At 43.7% G+C, this 14,486-nt stretch overlaps 1 pseudogene across 1 annotated transcript; it reads right to left on the reverse strand.

Moving 5' to 3' along the window:
* Positions 1–1,666: 1,666 nt before the first annotated feature.
* On the reverse strand, positions 1,667–2,439 carry LOC309342794 (calmodulin-1 pseudogene; annotated as a pseudogene). Its single transcript has one exon. The product of its transcript is annotated as a calmodulin-1 pseudogene (transcript).
* Positions 2,440–14,486: the final 12,047 nt, after the last annotated feature.

Below are 14,486 nucleotides of genomic sequence, written 5' to 3' on the forward strand. Positions count from 1 at the left end.
CTTTATCCATGTTCGTAGATACCACTCCGTTCATATCTCCCATCATAATGATGTTATTGTAATCCAAATAGTCAAACATTGTCTCATGCAACTTCTTGTAAAATTCTGATTTCCCCTCATTTGGTGCATAAATTCCTAAAATCAAAAAATTTTCTCCTTGGGTTTGAATTTCAATTGCCAAAATTCTTCCTTGCTCATCTTTAAAAAGAAATTTTGGTGATAGGCTTTCTTTTGCATAAATAACAACTCTCTTCTTTACTTTATCCGATGAAATAAATTCTTGGCCTAGTCTTTTGTTATTTTTTTGTTTGTTTGTTTGTTTTTTTCAGGTAGTCACTGCATTTTATTGGAAAACATTGATATAATTTTATTTTCACAGCTTGAACTGAACACAACACCACCTGCTTTCAAAGACATTCTTGCTCCAACCTTCCCCCACGCCCCCTGCCTAAGTTCTCAGGTGAGATCCCTCCACCTCTGCTCAACACAGGAGTGAAGAAGACAGGAAATAATAATAAGAGGGGGCGTGGTCAAATCCGCCACGGACTGCGCAAAGCACTCTTCTTTCACCCGGTTTCAGGGAAATTCTGCAGCTCTGTTTCGATTCCCCCTCCAAAACTGGTTTTTTTTTTCTCTTCTTCTTCATTTATTTAATTTTTTTTTTTTTTGGATTAAAAAATAAAAGTGAAAAAAAAGTAAAGAGAAGCAAGTTTGCGGCCCATGCTGTTTTGCCGTGAGGGAAGGGGGGGCGGGTGGGGACGGGCGGAGTTAAGGAAGCAACATTAAAAGAGCACAGACACTGAAGCCAAAGGTGCGGCACAAGCGTTAAAACCGAGAGAGCCACTACGAAAAAAATGAAGCGTCGCATGAGGAAGGCGGGGGGGGGGAGGGAGGGAGAAGAGGGCATTCTGGCGCAGTTGGCATTCACTCAGCAGCGGCTTCACTGTTTTATTGCGGTTCCGTTCCGATGCCTCCCCCCCCCAAACCCCTCAAGCTGCCAATCAAAAGCATTCGCCATACGCGGGGCGACCCCCCCTCCCCGCAAAAGGGGCCTGTAGCATCAGGTATTTACATAGCAGCTCCAATGTCTGGACACAATGCTTAGGAAACTGTAAGGACATTTACAATTTATACAAGAAGGTTAAGAACAAAGACAGAAGTTAAAATTATGGGCGGGTGGTTCGGTTTTGCGTGTGTTTTTTTTCTTTTCTTTTTTCTTTAAAGAGCCAATCGGACAGTTGTCGGACGCTCCCCCCTCCCCCTCTTTTTAACAGCCTCTTCTCCCCACATCATGCTGACGGAGCTCTCTGGAACCCGCCTTCAGCCACAGGCACCCCGGCGGTGGGATAGCGCCCCCCCTCCCACGAAAACGAAGGGGGGGAAAAACAACAACCCAGTTTCCTCCTTGCACCCCTCCTCGGTGTTCCCTGGGGCAAAACCTTCGGTGGCAACCGCCATGTCAATGCGCACGACCACAGTGCCAGACACATGCAACACGATTAAGAAGGTTTTTGCGCTCTCTCCACCCCCATCGTGTGGATTCTTGAAAGAAAGAGAAAGAATCTGCGCCCTGGGAGACAGGCCAGCTCTGGCTGCAGAACAGAAGACCCGATGGAAACAAAAGACATCCACAAGGTTGGAGGTTCTCAGGGAGGTTTTTTTTGGGGGGGGGGTGCACCAGAAGATGTGGAAGGAAGGAAAGGCGGGGAGGGGGAAGGAGGGAGAGCAAGAAGAAGGAGGGAGAGATGAGTGCAATCATGCAGCTTGGGGAGTTTCTTTTTTTTTTCCTTTTTAATTGCTTGGTCAGATTTATTCCACAGCCGATTGTTTTGCTTAGAGAACCAGGTTACTTAAGTAGAGAGAGTGTGTTGGAGAAAAGTATCGAAGGAGAATGGGCATTGCCAGCCACCCACTCTGCGGGCTTCACTTTGCAGTCATCATCTGCACAAACTCTTCATAGTTGACCTGCCCGTCCCCATCAATATCTGCCTCCCTTATCATTTCGTCCACCTCCTCGTCAGTGAGCTTCTCCCCTAGGTTTGTCATCACGTGGCGTAACTCTGCTGCTCTAATGTAGCCATTCCCATCCTTATCAAACACTCTGAAAGCCTCTCGGATCTCCTCCTCACTGTCTGTGTCCTTCATCTTCCTTGCCATCATGGTCAAGAACTCTGGGAAGTCAATTGTGCCGTTCCCATCAGCATCAACTTCATTGATCATGTCTTGCAGTTCTGCCTCGGTGGGGTTCTGACCCAGAGACCTCATCACAGTGCCAAGCTCCTTGGTGGTGATGGTGCCATCCCCGTCCTTGTCGAAGAGGGAGAAGGCTTCCTTGAATTCTGCAATCTGCTCTTCGGTAAGTTGGTCAGCCATGGCCGGGTCCGGGGGGCGGCAGCAGCTGGAGCGTCGAGAGGCTTCGCGGAGCAGCGGCGGCGATGTGGGGCTAGTCTTTTGTTAATTAAAACTTTCCTGTGGAGCCTAATCACGTGTGTTTCTTGTAGACAGATTACATCCAATTGCTCCTTTTTTAATAAATGAAAAATTTTCCTCCTCTTCTCAGGGGAGTTCAAACCATGAATGTTCCAACTTAATAGTTGCAGAGACATGTTGAGGTAGTTCTATTTTCCTCCTACTGCTCCCAAAAGTTCTTCCTCCTTTGACGGTGGTATCGCTTTCCCAGGCTCGTCAAGTCCCAAGGGTGTAAGTACAGAACTTAATGGTCCGGATCTTAAGGCTCTTAGTTCTTCCTCAGTCCCTTTCTGAAGGTCTTCTCCGTAGTCACTCAAAAAATTTTCCTTGTCTTCAACAGATCTGATTTTACCTTTTTTCTCTTTAAAGGTAAAGGATAGCCCCTGGGGGAACTCCCATCTAAAGACAATTCTGTTACTTCTCAATGATGTCACTAGATCTCCGTAGTTGGATCTAAGGTCAAGTAGATATTTCGGGATGTCCTTGTAAATTTCCACTCTTGAATCTCTGATCTCTAAAGTCTTCTGAAAGTGCGCACTCAGTATTTTATCCCTTTCTTCCTTCATTCTGAGGGAGATCAGGCAGTCTCTCGACTTGATCTTCCTCCCTCCCTTTCCGAGTCTGAATGCACTTATGATCTTAAAGTCCTTATCCTCTTCCAGAGACCAAAATTCTGCAAATTCCTGTGTCAAATACTCAATTAAGTCCTCCTTTTCAAGTTCTGGAACTGACCTAATTCTGAGGTTATTTTGCTTATTTTTCAATTCTATCATAGACAGAAGTGCCTGATGTTCACCAATCTGTTTACGCATAGGTTTAATTTCTTCTTGCACAGCCTCTACTTTCTGTTTAGCCTCCTCAGCCGTTTTACGGTTTAATGTAGTGTCTTCCAATAATTTCCCAATAGATTGAGCATTTAAACTGACTTGCTGAGTTAAATTATTAATACTGACTGTATTTTGGTCAATTTTAGTTGATTGTTCAGTCACTTGTTTGCTTACATCATCCAATTTTTCAAAAATTTTATTTAACACTGAGGTAAAGTCCCCTCCTGTGGCCATTCCTTCAGGCCTAGTTTGATCTAAATCTTCCTCTTGTGCCACAGGGACAGTGGGAACCGATGATCTGCGTAGCTGTGAAATTATGCTAGGCTGCTGTGTTTTGGCTTTAGCTGATCTTGTCTTCCCACTCATCCCACTTCTGTCTATGAGCCAAGGTCAATCCCACAGTCTGTTTTTCCCATGGAAAATCCCCAAGTCCAAAGATGGAAAAAATCCCCCAGTAGTTGTACAGCTTCAATACTCCACTAGAGGGACACTATGTTTCTCTTAAACAGTCACAATTTATAAAGTCTTTCCCAAATTACAAAGTGTCCCTTAAAAGTTTGCAACAATAACAGAAAACCTTCCAAGTCCTTTAACTTTTGCAGAGTTATAGAAAAGTTACAGTGTCTCCAAAGAAGTGCGAGTTGCAATATGACAGTTCAAGCAGCCTGACAGTTCTAATAGTTTGGCAGCCCGATCGCCGGGAGTTCAAAGTATTTTGTAAATCCACAAATGAAGAGGTAAAAGTCAAGTTTTCCCTCTTTCACCTCAATTTGGTTGAGGTGGAGTCCTCTATTTGATGTTCAGATTTAGTTCTTTTGGATTCACAGTTTCCAAAGCATAAGTAAAGTAATCGTCGTTGCTTTAAATCTTTAAACAGAGCCGGGAGACGGACTTCCTGGTTGCGTGTGTTCTCCCCACTGTATGCTCTTGAATAATAGCAACTACTACTATTACATAAAATAAGTTGGATTCTGACAAAGTTCCTCAGTCCAAAGGAGGTTTCCTCATCAACTCGCCTCCCCTTCTGCAGCTCCTGTGTCAACTTCATGCTCTCCTGAAGGGCTCCACAGCCCTCCAGAGCAGATTTTCAAGCAACATGGGAGTCTGAACACAAAGGTTAAAAGGCTATATATATATATATATATATATATATATATATATATATCCCACCCTCCTTCTGTTAGTGATCAAAGCAGAACTATGGATTATGGATCAAACATGACAGCAGCAGCAGCAACATTGTCCTTTGATGTCCCCAAAGCTCAGGATACATTACAGAATAAATTGAGGATAAAAGTTAATACTACAAAATTGAAAGGCTATGTAGCACATATCCAACTGAATAGAAAATTTAAACCCACAGGTGCCAGCCTGTTCTGCACACATTTTCCTGCATTCTTATCTGATTCCCACATTGCCTCAGATATAATGAACCATTAGCAAACTTCAGCTTACAGAACAGGATTTCCTTCTCTATGGTTTCCTGTGCACCTTGAAAACCCAGCCCTGAGTAGTGGAGAACCATTAGCAATCATGTTTGATACAGAAGGGATGGAGCATAGGAAGCTTCCTTATACGAAGTCATGAACAACGATCCGTCTAGTGGAGTACTGACTAAACTGCCTTACAGCAACTCTCCAGGGTTTCAGACATGGGATATTCCCACCTTATTTGGAGATGTTGAGGACAGAGGTTGTGGGTGGGTAAAGGAATCTATGGAAATCTAGGGCTTTCCATGTCTCAGTGGAAGTCCTTTTCTGCAGAATACAGTTGGGATCTAAGCCCTTATATCACTCCCTCACAGCCTAAGACTAAAAGCTCCACCATCAATAGTCACAAACATCCCAAGCTAAACAATCAACACCTAACTTGGAATCTGCCCCACAGAGTTCCTGCAGAGTATGAGGAGCAGCTTGATGGTAGAGTCGGGTTTTCTTCCTGTAGTTTCCTTGTCTGGTAAATAATAGCTTGGGGTTATGATAGCTTACAGTTTCTACAAGGAAATTAAAGTTGCTAGGTCATTTGCTTCTAGTTTCCAAGGACTTTACAACACTGAGAAGTATCTTATTATGAAATCATCTGAATGCCAGTTACTTTACTGGTGTCTGTAAACAAAACTTTTCTCAGACTTTAAAATGTATGTTGAAAATGTGGAAGGATGTGAGTCACATTCTATTATTTTCATGTCTGTGTGCAAACAACAGAACAACCTGTTCCTGTACCACACAGAGGGGGAAATCCTAATAGAAGAGAAAAGCTCTTAGTTTTCCCAAAATCAGCTCCAGAACTTAGAAGTGAGTTTATTTGGTACACTAGGATTAACATTCTACTTCCAATAAATTTGAGACCATAGTTGTTATTATTATGGCATTTATTCTCAGAGAGCTTCAGCATTTGTTCTATCTAGCTTCATCAGGCTCTAAAGCTTGATACATCCCGAGTCATTCTGTCTGGTATTGCATTGACCAGAGGTCAATGTAGTTCCCATGAGGAGGGGCAAATATTTACATCAAATGGTAAGAATACAATAACACTCCTACTGGTTCAGGCCAAGGGACCATCTAGTCCAACACTCTGTTTTCACAGTGGCCAGGCAGAGGTCCACAAGCAGGGAAACCCACAAGCAGGCTTATGCTCAACAGCATTCACCCTACCTATTTGCAACAACTGGGGGGGAAAGAGGCATACTGCCTCTGACAGTAGCTGGTAGCCATAGATAGTCTCTGCCTTTGCCTAGTCCTCGTTTAAAGCCAACCATGTTGGTTGACATTGTTACATTTTGTGGGAGCAAATTTCACACTTCACCCAATGCACTGCTTTGAATCTTTTGCTTCATTGGATCTCCCCAAGTTCTAGCATCATAAGGAACAAAAACTTCTGTATCCACAATCTCCACACCATCCAGAACCTTATACACCTCTAGCCTGTCACTTCTCACAATCAGTAGTGCTAGTAAAGGGACGCAGGTGGCGTTGTGGTCTTGGGCTTGCCAGTCAGGAGGTTGGCTGTTCAAATCCGCAAGATTCAAGATTGCCAACCAAGCAGTTCTAAAGCACACCAGTGCAAGTAGATAAATGGGTACCACGGCAGTGGGAAGGTAAATGGTGTTTCCGTGTGCTCTGGCACTCATCACGGTGTCCCGTTGCACCAGAAGTGGTTCAGTCATGCTGGCCACATGACCCGGAAAGCTGTCTGTGGACAAATGCCAGCTGCCTTGGCCTGAAAGCGAGATGAGTGCTGCACGCCATAGTCACCTTTGACTGGACTTAACTGTCCAGGGGTCCTTTCCATTTTAGTGATAGTCATTGGAAGGAACCTTAACTTGAACTACCCTCAAAAACCAGCACTTTATGGTACTTCTGGTAGGTAAGTAGACTTGCCAAAGTGCTGGGATGAGTCTAGGAATAGAAGCCAAACACCTCTTTCTGTCTCATCCTTAGGTTTAAGAAGCTCTGAGAGCTTCCTTTCTCCTACCTTTCAGCATAATGAGAAAGCCAGTGCAACAACAGAAATATCAATAGTGCACAAAGAGCTAAGAAACCTACCATTCCCTTCCTATAGTTCTGATGTTAAGAATGAAGCAAATCTCTGTCACGGTGACCTGTTTTTTAAATGCTTGTTTTTTAAGTGATTGCCAATATACCAAAGAAAAATTGCCCATAAAGTCCCCCCAGTGCAGCTGCATAAAGCAAGAGGTGGATGAGGCTCTCTTAAGTTGCAAAAGAAAACACCCATGGCCAGAATGAATCGATACAAATAAACATTGTTAGCAAGGGCTGATCCAACAGATAGTGAAAACAGAAAAATGTATAATGCTTTGTGGAGTTCAAAGGTAAGTTTACAAAATCTGATTGAGGCGCGTGTAGCACAGTGCTTTGAGGCTGTTAAGTGCCAGAGAGGCTCCATTATTGAATATTTTGAGAGAGCCACTGTGCTTACACATTAATCATCTCATTGAGTCAATACATAATGCTGCACCTTCTTTTGCTGAGTGATAAAGTGGTTCCTATACCTCTTGCCTGCCTTTGTGGCTAGAAAGGTTAGCTTCTATTCCTGGCTTCTAATTTTGCAGTTTATGTATCTCTTCCCATTGCCTCTCCACCTATGAGGGGAATACTGTGGCCGTAATCCTAATTGAATAGTGACTTATGCATGCAGCCCAAAAGGATCCTGGGCTTGCATTTCTGAAAGAGCCATTTCCATGTAGGACTAGGAATATCCCCTGAAGAGTGGCTGCCAGTCAGTGTGGACAGTATTGTGCTAGATGGACGATTGATCTGATCTGGTATATGGCAGCTTCCTATGTGCTGTTCTAAAATCATCTTCAAGACTTCCAAAACATATATTTGGAAAGATTCTTCTCTCTGGTATCAGTCAATAGCTAGCTGAGAACAAAACAAAATGGTTTCCCCCAACTTGTGGGTTAAAACTGGGGAGTCTGAATTGCCAAGTGACATACAGTACTCTTTTGCTTTCCCTAGGATATTTAGAGACAAAGAGGTCATGCAAGCTCATATTTCAGGCACTGAGAAGCGAGCACAGTGAGGAGATTTCTTTGCTTGTTTTGTCAGAATGAGAGCAAAGGGCTGGAATCAGTCAGTCAAGAGCATATTTATAGAAAGTGGCAAGATGACAAAAAGTGTTTTGACATCAGGGTTCAATTTGAGGCAGGGTTCATCAGAACTAAGCCCTCTACTCTGGTTTCAGTGCCATGCTAATTGTACAGAATGCTTTTCTGTGACCACTGAGGGACCACAACTGCTCCTTCACATCTGGAACTAGGAGAAAGGCTCTTCAGGGGGGAAAGGCCCATCTTGCATACAGGCTTCAGCCCCAGCATCTGTTGTTTCACAAATTAAGTTTTATGTGGCACTTAAGACTCAGTTTGTCAGTTGCGATGCAATGCCAAGCCACAACAGGCCCAAACTGTGGTTTGTAAATTAGCTTCAATCCATGGTTTCTGATTCTAATCAGCAGCCAATCAGAAACCATGATTATAGACTCATACATTATTGTAGCAAAACAGAGGTCACCCACATGTTGGGGGCCTATGGGCACATTTGCACACGGGAGAAACTATCATGGGCTCCACACGTACTGTGACAAAGCACATACCACAACCTATTTTACCGGTTACAACAGGATGATTCTTTAAACCTAGTTTCAGCTGAGGGATGGGACCCTGTGGGTGCCATGGAAGGCCTCTCAGTGTGCATGTACACCTGTGGGTGCTGTGCTGGTGACCTTTACAGTAGAACTCGCTGAAGCAAAAGCATGTCTTGGTGTGATGGCAAAGGAGCAGAAAAGTTCACAAGGGCAAGGAAGAGTAGGAAGACAGAGACATAATTCCTCTGATTCAACAAGCACTTTTCATTACTGAACTTCCCTTGGAAATGACAGTTACATCATGTTAATGGTTGCATTTAAAAACCTAATGTTTTATTTGCATTTGAACTTAACATGAATCTGAAGTGTTGAGATATTAGCTGCACTGCATTGTAAGGCACACAGTAGAAAATAAAATAAAACCTGACTGAACCCAGATGATGGTTAACTGATGGTGAGATGATCCCCTTTCATTCCCTCTTCGTGGGTGGACATGTGTGTGGAGGGGGCGGTTGTGTGCAGCTTTAGGAGGGAAAGACAGGGTGTGGCAACCGTGGATTCCTTACTTTTGCTGCTGAGCCAACTGAAAGTTAAATCAGAGAATATTTAGGCAGTCACCTCCTTGCCCTCTTGTCAGTGCTTGGCAACAGAATGCATCAGTACCAATTCAAGGCTCGTTGTAATGCCATGTGCAGGCCAACAGGAAAGGATGGTGGGAAATTAGCTGTGTTCCTTACCTCCATTCTTAAGGAAATCAGCCCTGAGTGCTCACTGGAAGGACAGATCCTGAAGCTGAGGCTCCAATACTTTGGCCACCTCATGAGAAGAGAAGACTCCCTGGAAAAGATCCTGACGTTGGGAAAGATTGAGGGCACAAGGAGAAGGGGACAACAGAGGACGAGATGGTTGGTCAGTGTTCTCGAAGCTACTAACATGAGTTTGACCAAACTGTTGGAGGCAGTGGAAGACAGGAGTGCCTGGCGTGCTCTGGTCCATGGGGTCACGAAGAGTTGGACATGACTAAACGACTAAACAACACAATCCCCACTACATGCCCTACATTTAAAGCACCAATAATTCTGGGAACAGTAGTTTGTTAAGAGTGCAAGGAAGTTGTTTGTGAAGGGTAAACTACACTTCCTAAGGTTTAAGGGGCAGGCGAGTGCTTTAAATGTACTGTGTATATGTGGCCACAGAGAGAACTTGAGTAGTCTGTCCCTCTCCCTCAGATATAGCATAGATGGCAATTCTGAAGAAAAGGCCAATACAGAGGAAAGCTAAGATTCCGAATTCTTCACCTTATCCTACCTTTTACACTTGTGTGACACAATCATAAAATGCACCCTGCCGCAACATCCTTGTGTCTTTGACATCTCTCTATGGGATTTATAATGAAACCCAGGCCATGTGCCTTTAAGCAATTCATAATTTACCTCAGTAGTGTTTTCACTTGCCAGCTGGATTTCCCGGGGAAGATTAAAGCCCTTTCCTATTAAAACACACATTCATTTCTGCCAGGTGTTTGACCGGCAATGTGTGTGTTTTCCAAGTGTGTGTGCCATAGAGCAGATTTCATTTACTCTGGAAGAATGTGAATTTCAGATGAAACCTGACATGGGAGTAATATTTCTACCTTTATGTATTGCCATTTCATTCCCCTCAAGCCCCCATGCCACCCTTTTGATGAAGAAAGCATTTGATCCAGGCAGATCATGGAACAGATGTTAACCCCTGTGACGGCTTCTATGACAAAGGCTCACAACAGCTATTTGAAACAGACAGTAGAATTCATTGTACTTAATAAAAACATCAAACACATTAGATCACTCTTCCCTTTTCTTTTCAGCAGCATAGACATAGTAACACAATAGGCTTGTCAGTCTTTTTTCTCTAGAGAAAATTTTCCGCTTCGGGCAGATACTTCTTGTAAATGTGATACACTTTTAACGTCAGTAAAAAAGGAACAACCCAACAGATCTTGCTGATCAAATTGAGCCTACATAGGAAAACCCTTAATCTCTAAATGCGTGGAGAGTAGGTATATAATGCCATGAAATTTACTTCAGCGTGTATCAGTCTCCACAGCTGAAACAGAGCAATTAATACAGTTGCTTCACTGCCTATACCCAGATAAAGTAAAAAAAAAGAAAGTGTCAGTTTCCTGTCATATGTCTTCCTAGTTCTTCTTTAAAGGGGCCTTTATTCTTCTTCATTGGGACACGGGTGGCGCTGTGGGTAAAAGCCTCAGTACCAGGACTTGCTGATCGAAAGGTCGGTGCTTCGAATCCCCGCGGCGGGGTGTGCTCCCGTCGCTCGGTCCCAGCGCCTGCCAACCTAGCAGTTCGAAAGCACCCCTGGGTGCAAGTAGATAAATAGGGACTGCTTACTAGCAGGAAGGTAAACGGCGTTCCGTGTGCTGCGCTGGCTCGCCAGATGCAGCTTGTCACACTGGCCACGTGACCCGGAAGTGTCTGTGGACAGCGCTGGCTCCCAGCCTCTAGAGTGAGATGAGCGCACAACCCTTGAGTCTGTCAAGACTGGCCCGTACGGGCAAGGGTACCTTTACCTTTACCTTTATTCTTCTTCATACATGCTACTATGTGTCCCCTCTCTACCTATGTACTGTATATTACACCCAAACAACATGTGTTGGAATCTTTAACCCATGGCATAAAACGTTGTTTTTAATGGTTGATGTTTTTTATATTTTGTTGGGAGTCACCCAGAGTGGCTGGGGCAACCCAGTCAGATGGATGGCATTTAAAACAACAACAATTACTTCTGAGAAACCATTACAAATCTAGCACATTTCAAAGCTCTGGCATTCAGAGACCTATATGTTAATGTTCCAGATGCTGAGTTCTTAACTGTGACGCAGGTGTAGGCATCAACAAACATGAATAATGTTGCCCCATACATGTACATTTCCTACAAATAAGATAAAAATGTAGGCCTTGGATTGATGGGGCTTTGAAATGTATTCCTATTGGCTGAGGAAGGCAGACAGTCATATATGATCGGTTATACTGGTAGGCAAAGAAGGTCCATCCTTGACATGTGATCAAAATGGTTCTCTTAGCACCATGATAGGGCCTGCCTCTATAGGTAGAGGACTGTGCACCATTCATGTCCCATATTCCTACTGGTTGGGATAATGTGAGGGCCACTCCCAGGGTAGCTCAAAACACTGGGGAATTTTTAATGTGAGACTATAGTTTGTGGGGGCTGCTCCCTAAGGACCATATGCATGGCATGGACTCAAAAGCCTATTCCTTAGGATTAGGGATAAAAAGAAAGGAATATAGAGGGTTTACACTCCAAAACAATATTTTCTGTCATTGGGCCCCAACAACTCTTAGGGAAATAGAAAGTCAGGGCCACTTGAAACCAGTTCCTTCTGCTTGGGAACAATGATGTGGTCACATACAGATGTTGCACAGTGTCATGAACTAGTAAGACAACAGGGAGAAGAGGATCCTGGCTAGGGGTGTAGCCGGGACTGGAACACACCAGGCAAGCAGGGAATAGAGAATGAGAGTTCAATGAAGGAAATACTCACAGGGTGATAAAGGATAGCAACAGGATGGGATCAGGGCACAGGAACCAGAGCAGCAGGACCCATAACCAGAGCCAGAGAAGCCCCTGTCTCCACAAACACAGTGGGCTCTGAGACGTAGGGAGGCTGAGGCAGGCAAGAGCCCATAGCCCAGATCACTAGCTGGCCAAGTGAGGCTCGTTAGCTCTGGGAGAAGGGGTGTGATTCCTCAACTTGAGTAGGCTTGGGGCAGGTGAAGGTCACTTGCCTCGTCAAGCCCAGATGCTGCAATCAGCATGCATAATAAAAGGGCAGCAGAGCTGAGGTTCTGTGTCTGCTTAATTGCCCATGTTGATGGACCATCAGCACCCCAAAATAGTCTTTATGGGGAGGGGAGAATCCTAAAAGCAGGTAGTGAAAAGGGGAGTGGGGCTGGTAGTCCTTGATCCAGATTGGATCAGCAATTATTTGGTTAAATCTATAGAGGGCATAGGGCAATGGGGGAGAACTTGTAGTCCTCCGCATGTTGTTGGACTCCAACTCCCATCAGCCTCAGCCAGCATGGCCAATTGCCAGGACTGATGGGAGCTGTCATCTATCAACATCTGGATGGCTACAGTTTTCCACCCTTGACATATGAGATAACTGAGTAAGATGAAGCAGAGTGTGAGTAATATTGAGAAGCTTAGGAGGGGAAAACTAACACCAAACATGAGGGGAACCAAATCAGGTAAGGGGAGCCAAAATGTAAAAAAATATCAAGTTGGCATGGTTGATAACTGTTTTGAGAGTGAGGAGTGAGAGAGGAAAGAGAGATCAAAATAAATATATTTTATATGTTAAAGTGAAGGGAGTAGAAGGTTGATCTTCCGCAGGGGATTGCCGTACCCTTGCATGAATAGGTACAAAAATAAAGTAAATGGTGTTGGGAATGGGAAGCAAAGGACCACAAACAGAAGGCTGAACATCAATTCTAGCTGCCAATTCCTTTTAAAGGCTCAGTTTTTAAAGTGTTTTTATTAATATTATACAATTTTGCACTGCAGTCAATCTGGAGTCCCAAGTAAATTTATTAATCTGACATTAAAATTTCCCTACAACTTGGTATATCTGCACAGCCATTAATATTTTACTCAACTGCATTTATAGCACTGTATGCATAAAAGCTTATGAACATTTAATTCCATATCTAAAATTCACTGGAACTGTTCACATCACATTATAGTTAGCAACTTCTATGATGGCTGTTGCTGGTTTTACATCAGCAATAGTTTTTGTGTGTTGAGAAATCCAGGCAAATGAGCTGAAAGGACATATCTGTGGTTTGCTTCTGCATCATAACCAGCAAAATGTCAATGCTAATGTTTACAAGAATGTACAATCAGGAAAAAAATGTGTCTAAACAATATTGTCAGTGATAGAGTAGGTTATGAAATTTAGGCTTAGTAAAAAGCAATTTCAAAATATAAAGGTCATCTGCACTCTTTTCTAAAAGTACCACTTAATATATTAACCTTACAGCTTTGGGGCTCCATTTTGAAGCTGCGTCCATCTATAGCAGGGGTGGCCAATGTGGTGCCCTCCAGATACAGTGGTACCTTGGGTTAAGAACTTAATTCATTCCGGAGGTCCGTTCTTAACCTGAAACTGTTCTTAACCTGAAGCACCACTTTAGCTAATGGGGCCTCCTGCTGCTGCCGCGCCGCCGGAGCATGATTTCTGTTCTCATCCTGAAGCAAAGTTCTTAACCCAAGTTTTATTTCTGGGTTAGCAGAATCTGTAACCTGAAGTGTCTGTAACCTGAGGTACCACTGTACTGTGGAACTACAAGAGCCATTGTTCCTGGCTGTGGCTGATGGGAATTATAGTCAAACAACCCCAACATCTGATGGGCTCCCTATTGGCTACCAATAACCTGCATATTACATTTAAACAGAAACAGGATGCAGCTTATGTGAGGCACACTACTGCTGCAGTTTCTTCTCATGAACGACAACACATGGTATTGTTGTTTTATCTAAAATCTGCTGCTTGGATTATATGAATTAGCTGAACTAACTACACTGAGCAGACTCTCTTGGAAGGTGGGGGACTCTCCTTCCTTGGAGGTTTTTAGGCAAAGGTTGGGTGGCTATCTGTTATGCTTTATTTGAGATTCCTGCATTGCAGGGACTGGACTAAATGACTCTCAAGGTCCTTTCTAACTATACAATTCTAAGGTAAGTTTTTGCATGGACTTCTTCTCCCTTGCATGGACTTCTTCTGGGCTTTGCCACAATCTCTTGTTTCTTCTTGTTTCTTCTTCCCTTAGCTATCTTGTGTCTTTGGAAACTGCCTTCCAGAATATGCACATGGTACTATTTCTCTCTTTCATCAAATCCCTCCATCAAACCTACCTTTTTTGTTGTAATGATGTAGCTTGACCCAGAGATGAGGAATCTTGGGCCAAATGTGGTCCTCCAGGCCTCTCTATGCTCTTGGGGCTCCCCTAAGGCCACACATCCTTCTGAGCCACACCCCTCACCAGCCCGGATTTGTACCTTCCTCAC

This window comes from Podarcis erhardii, assembly GCF_964252035.2.
Source record: "Podarcis erhardii genome assembly, chromosome: 5".
Taxonomy (NCBI): domain Eukaryota; kingdom Metazoa; phylum Chordata; class Lepidosauria; order Squamata; family Lacertidae; genus Podarcis; species Podarcis erhardii.